Source organism: Haemaphysalis longicornis, unplaced genomic scaffold (assembly GCF_048455015.1).
Source record: "Haemaphysalis longicornis isolate Haplotype H1 unplaced genomic scaffold, Haemaphysalis longicornis Haplotype H1 scaffold_4, whole genome shotgun sequence".
Classification (NCBI taxonomy): domain Eukaryota; kingdom Metazoa; phylum Arthropoda; class Arachnida; order Ixodida; family Ixodidae; genus Haemaphysalis; species Haemaphysalis longicornis.
The window spans coordinates 109309893-109317044 of NW_027526361.1; positions in this window are offsets into that span (position 1 = coordinate 109309893).

Genomic DNA, 7152 nt, shown 5'->3' on the forward strand with positions numbered 1-7152 from the left:
GTTTGTAGAAGTTACCTATACAGTAACTTGGCATCCGGCAAATCAAAATTAGGAGTCGTATTCACAACATGATTTGGCCCCACCTTATGAAAGGCTACCATCAGCCGGTGCTCTATACAGTAAACTGGAAATCAGAAATCATATTTACTACGTGCTTTGGCCCCCCATTACGAAATGCTACCATCATCCGGCACGACACAAGGTGTTCCAAACTACTTTCTGAATTTGGCCATGATATTCCTGTGTGATATCGTAGTCTGCAGTGGTTTCAACCTAATTATTTTCGAACGCACCAATACAGCCGTCAACGCGATCCCGCATGACAGTCAATCGGACCGATCTGAAGTAAATTCTTTCCAAAATAGTGGCTTGCATGAAAGCCAAGAGGGCATTTTTATGTAATCACAAAACTTACCTTGATGTTGCAGGCGCAGAGAAGACCACCAAACAACGCCTCCCACCATAACATCTTCGAAGGGCACCATCACCGACCACTGCGCCAGAGCCCCAGTGGAAACCCGTCCTTACAAGTGTGGCAGCCACGGATGCAACAGATGTTGATGTGTGCGCGTGTGTGCGAAAGTGTGTGTGTTGGTGCGCTTGTGTATAGCTGGGCGCTGCCGAGGTGTGATCAGACGCGGTGGAACCGACGTGCCTACGAAGCATCGTTCGTCAAAGTGGAAATGATCCTGTTGTGCATCTCTCCACATTTCAGTTTCAGTCGCTATTCAAACTTTTCAGGATTCTGGCCTCGTATAAGTGCGCAGGAAGTTCCTGTGGACCTAACAGTCGTCTTTGCAGGGGATGACGGGAAGCCTAATTATCTTTCAGTGACTTTGCGACAGATTCTTGAGATCTCTGAAAGAGGAGGATCTGCCGCGTTTGTAAGTGCATCTCTGTAATTTTAAATAATTTTTCCTACCGCTAGAGCAAGATCCTGTGCGAACACAGTTTTAGGTATAGGTATATTTGACGGGTTTTCTGCAGATGTCGTAGAGCAGCAGTATGAGCTTCCTTGCGTTTACAGTGCGCTCAGGTACTCACACTTTCCATCTCAATTCACCGACCCTCTTCATAGAAAACATACTCTATGGCATAGAACTAAACGTTTAAATATTGCGCGCAACTCTTGACTTGCGATGAAGGAAATCACGCACTGGTTTGATCACGCAATCACTAAAGTTGAATGAGTTGTGCCGCAGAATTGGAACCACCTGCGCGGTCAGCGATGTCCACCGCATGACAGGTACCAGACATTATATGCGTCTCGTGTTCTGCAATGCTAATATTCCGAGCATTAGCAGAGTATCGACGTGCCATTTCATCGTCGTAAAACATGCATAGTTCTTTCCACGTGCAAGCTCTTAACAATGTCCGTACGTTTATGCGACACGTATCAGGCCCTGAAATATTTATGTCTTTATTTTTTCTTCCCTTCAAGCCAGAACCAAAGAAAATTGCGCATGACTCACTGCGTGAGTGAGGCGCGCTCCACTGGATGACAGCATCATTCAATCGAAAGCACACGCACACAGATGAAACCTGCGCACTTTTCCCGAACCTTTGAAGCCCAAGAAAACATCTTGTTCTTGCAAGACGTACAGATTTTTAACCATCACATTAGTTTTAATACTGCAAAATTTATGAAATTTCCTGCAAAATTGTCATGCACAGCTAGAATTCAAGACGAAATTTTGCATCGAGTTAAACACGTTTGACACATGGTTCTACCAGTATTAGGCGCAATCCTGTAGGTGGTACATGATCACGAGGAATTACACAAAACTACTGGCGATTCCTGCAAAGTTACTTTGCTGTCTGCTAAATATTGAACTCGTAAAATTACTTATATGTTCCTGAGAAAAACCCCTAATTTCAGGATATGCTGGCATGTCAGACGAGGTTCCTGTTGTCCACCAAACCCACAGTTGTACCATCTATCCATTCGGCGTGGTGGAGTGAATGACCAGTAAACTTGTGCATTAATTCACTAGACTGAGCCGCGGTTCAGCTGACTTGAAGACTAGGAACGAAAGCAATTCGACAAGGAATCGAGGAACGCAATTCATTGGTTATAACTCCGTTAAGCGCAGTGAAGAAAACACAGGACCAGGGAGACAAGGACGAGCGCTCTTACAACTGAATTCTAATAACAACCATGGCACATTTAAATGGAAAAGAAGTACAACACGCTAAAATGACTACGAAGTTTATCACGTCACTACACAGCCCCCCACGCACCCGTTAAGCACGCACGTGAGGTAAATGCGTATCCAAGAAGGCCAGCTCTTTCGAGCTCAAAGATATGGAAGTCGTACTGACACAGTCACCTATACGCTGCATTTGCGCGACCTCAACAATCTCTCGCGTGCGCTGATCCGCGCCTCGAAAAATGACGGAGCACGCATCGTATATAGGCTCGCACTTGTCGCACTCGTCCTTGTCTCCCTGGTCTTGTGTTTTTCTGTTTTCTTTACTGCGCTTAACGGAGTTATAATGGATTACCAACTCGCTTGTACCCACACGTTGTGGCTTATTGGGACTAGCGGCGTGACAACCCAGTTGAGGTAACGGCAAGCAAAGAAAAGTGTTTTTTTTTTCGTCTGAGAGCTGAACAAGGGATAGTGCGAGAAGGGATATTTGTCTTGAACAACCTTCTTGGGCACAAAATATTTATTTTTGCGGGAATTCCAAGGTAAACAATCTTTTTCAGCATTAAGGAAACTTCGAAAACGCAGTACCCGCTCAATTGGTATTGTTGTTGCTTCGCACACCCTTCATCTGGAAAGTATGACTGAAGTGTCACTTTGCACCAGTTCCTACATGCAAAATGATATAGCGTGCGAACAAATGTCACTCAGTAATTTTAATGTCATAAAAGCATGCAATCATTCAGTGCATCGCCTACAATCGTCGATATTGAAACCTAGATAACAGAAAGTTAACAGATGCTTAGAATATGAGCACTATAGCTACTTTCTGCGCGCAAGTTTTCAATATTGATGGAAATCACCTTGTATCCAATTGATTCCGCACTATGCTCTTAGCAGTAAATGGTGCTTGATGCTGCAAGAGATCGACTTTTCGTCTTAAGTATCGGCCACGTTGAATGAATGAGTGAGGGGACGCAGGCTTTTTGTCAGTATGCAACCTGGAGCCTTCGATTGACCGAACAAAAATGTTCAGTGTATCGAAAAAGGTCTTCTGTGGGATGAGAAAATGAACCTTATTTGACCTCTTTTTACTCTTGTAATGACAGTAAATTTAAAAGGTAGGTCATACGAAAAAGAAGTAGCCATGGCAACCCGGACGTCTTTGTTTAAGCTGTAAACCCAAAGAGAAAGAAACACTTCAAAGCAGCTAGCACATGGCTTATTTTCAGCGTACTTGCGTAGACCAGGGCAGGTCTTGATTTTAGAAACATGCGCTTTCGTTTTTCGCTCCATATTCCACATCCGGAATATTTTGTCTTTAGTTGTCGCTTTTTCACACTGTTTATGTCATACACGTTGTCATGCACGTATTCTCGGGCTGGCTACGAATTGAGAAAATTGAGAAACGTACGGATAGTGTTAAGAGTAGCGGGTGAGCACGGGCGGACATTAAACTTGTAAAATACTTCGCCATTTCTGTACATAGACCTCTCTTTTAGCCACTAACATTCGCTTTGTCGATGTTAATTCGTTCATGAATGCAGCTTGTACATAAAAGCATATCGTATCACTTTGTAAAATTGTTAGTCTGGTTACAAAAGGTAAGGTAACGTATTCTGAGCACTTTAGTGTTTGCAAATGTGTAGTGTCCTAAAGCGCAACTGATGGTGGAACGTTCATTTAAACACCGCCAAAACATTCAGATATTCATCTCACTTAAAGGGCTCGACGTGTGGTTGTCAGAAAGATTTATCTTTAATAAACCGTCACCGAGCAAACAAAAAGTATAGGAGAGCTTAATCTACACTATAAACAATAAAACAGCGTTTACAGACACAACTTCAGGAATTCTTAACAAACGGACCATAATCTTCTACAGATTGAGGCACGAAGAGATATTGCCCTATGGTTCTGAGAGTGCTTAGATTTTACAGGGCTTTATCTTTACAGTTCCTCGCTTTACAAAGCTACGCATCAAGGACCCATCTGTATCTTAATCACTCGCGAATTTTCGCTTAGCTGAGCCTTCGACCGGCGCAATTCCACTATTTAGGTGATGGTCCCTCGCCTAGATAGGGCTGCCTTTAAGCTGGACTTTGTGGCACAGCGCTGTTCCTAAATGCTTTCATTATCAGCCTCACAGTGACAGTGCAACAACGACTTTTTCTCTTCTTCTAGGCACTACTAGGTCTATCGCATGAACTGCTGGTTACCACGCGTTACATCTTTAACATGTTTTGAATAAAATACGTTCGGAATTGTTGAAGAGACATGTCTTTCTTGGTGCTTTTCTAGTACAATACACCAGAGCTGCATAGAGTGCATGGTGATTATGAGCCTTGGTAATGCCCACCTTTAGTCACAGTGCAAATTGAAAGGAGATGGTAGTCACATCACTGATGTTATAAAATTACGCTATATAATTTTAATTTTAGCAGTCATGCAATCTCAGCAGGCCCTCTTTTTCCATTCAGCTGTTATATTTAAACATTGGTTCACATGATTTTCGGCATCACAAAAATTCAGTACTTTTATCCTCTGACCTCTTGCGAGTTTCTTTCCAGTTGCCGGTGCTAAGTTGAGTGTTGACGGCAGGCAATAAAAGGTTGGATCCTTTTTTTTGTAGCGCAGGGTGCACTACGGCATAGTTTCATACTAATATATACTAGAGGGAAATCTGTCGCTGCAGTCGCGGGCCGCCTTGGGCGGCGCCATTGCCGCTAGCGATGTTCCTCGCCTACTTGGCTTAGCTAGCCACAAAGGCTTGTTTTTTGTCTCGAAGCCAAAATCAACAAAAACGGGCAACATTGTTTTTCTTGGTCATCGTGCCTGAAGCTCCGACATAATCGCTGACAAATTAATCTTCTTGGAGGTTCAATTTTACAATAACAACACAAATTTGATGAACCTTCTACAGTAATATTGTTGCTTTTTTGCAGCCAGAGCCAACTTTTCAGCCGGTTCATGAGCCATGCCAAGAACAAGTGGAACGCGCCTGCCCGGTACATGACGGAACGCTCGCCGAAGCGCGGCGCCCCTACACAGTGGCGCCAGGTTCCCCTCTAGTGTATATAAGTGTGAAACTCTATGCGCTACGGTACCTCGGGCAGTCTTTGCGGGGTGACCAGTTTTGCCCCTTGACCACTACAGGTCAAACCACACCTCCTTCCGCAAGTGCCCGGCACGGAGCAGCGGCCCGATTGCGGGAAGAGACAAGTGACAGGGGAAGTATAGGCGAGGAGGGAAAGGAGACATGCGCGGGACCCGTGCGCGGGACGTGGTGGAGGAAGGCGAGAAGGCCGCCACTGCCGCGAAGAGCGCGCGCCACGAATGAAGGCGATGAGGCCACGTACGGCTCAGAACCGTGTGCGACAGAGCAAGACGAACATCTAGCTGTAGTCCCTCGTACAGCGGCGAGGCTTTAACAAAGCCGTGAGGCGAAAAAGAGGAAAAGCGCTGCTGTTTCGTACAGCTTCGATACCTTCAAACGCCTTAGTGTGATCTTCCTTCATTTTTTTGCGGAACAACTCAAGGTTCCTGAACTTTGAGTTTAAGTAGTAAACGCTCAAATAGGGATGTCACTACGCATGCAATAAATTTAAGTGCTTATGCTTTACGCGTTCTTTATTCACTGCCATTGAGTAGCTTGCCGCCTATAAGTACGCAGGATAGAATTTAAACATTTTCCTCCCTGATAATAGACCATGCGCGCTAAATGTATCCGCCTTGTGATGTGACTGGTCCATGATGTGACTAGTCCACCTTGAAAGAACCACCAGACCAGTTGACCAACTCAAAACTCTCATTTCCCACCAGGTAACATCTGCCTTTATACGGATCAACCGGTCAGCATTGTCCAAGATCTTACGGTTAATGCTCTGCTTCTAACATTTGCTATTCGAAACGTATACGTAAGGTACCAAAAGGCTTACTTCTGAGCTGACCCAAACCACTCAAACATAATATTTAGGTGAGCACATACTATATATAAGAACACTGCTAAACATATTATCGTCATTTCGCCTTCTTCCCTGCTCACCTTTCTTTACGGAAGCTCGTGCTCTACGCAAAAGGCCAAACCGTGTGTTCCCGCCACCTGTTTCAGTGCCACTCTTTCTTGGCAGCGTCGAGCAGCATTGCATGGCACTGCTCAACTAAGTTCCTCACTGGTCAAGTGTCGTCATAATCCAGCATCATTTAGGGTCAACGGAAACTATTACCATCTAGGTCTTAACTAGGTCTTAACATAAAGGTCTTAACTTTGGGGTGTCAGCAACTGGCAATGTTCCCCAGGTATGGCTCCCCGTCAAAGGTAAGTTTATCTTAATCTTTTATTCCCACTGTCTTATCCCATTATTCCCAGGGCGCCCGCGGCCCTAAGCCCCAATCTCCGATGCAAATCCATGGAACGTACCTCGGTACGCACTGCACACGCTGATTGCCAAGCTCCTCTCAATCGAGCGTCTGACGTGCGGCAGGATATACTATGGATATTTTCATTACCGCAACCATCCTATTGTACAGGTGCGGCCACTGTTAGGGGTAACAGTTCCGAGTAGTGCCACAACTTCTGCCACGAGTAGCCCCGACGAGCGCCGCGGGAATTTTGCGACAGTGCGCAACCATCACCAGAGGTGGAGTTAACTGCCTTTCGCCTGCTATGGTTATGCAGTGCTTCGCGCTGCGCCGGCGGTGGCGAACTTCGAAGCACTCAACGCTTTGCCGCGTTCGCTCAAACACTGGCCGTGCCTGCTCAGCGCAGTATAAAAAATACCGCACAGTGTACAGTCTGTCGACGTTCAGAGGTGAAAAAAATCAAAGTGACTGTGATCAGTGTGGTCGCAAGACATCCAAGGTCGTATCCAGTTTGTAGGGACGCGGTGCGAGCTACCCAGCACCACCTGCAGCTTGTGCAAGGGGTGTCGCATTCAGGGAACGAATTGGGCAGTCAAACAGCATCCAACCGATAGTTTGGTGCGCAACGCGGGTTGGCGTTATC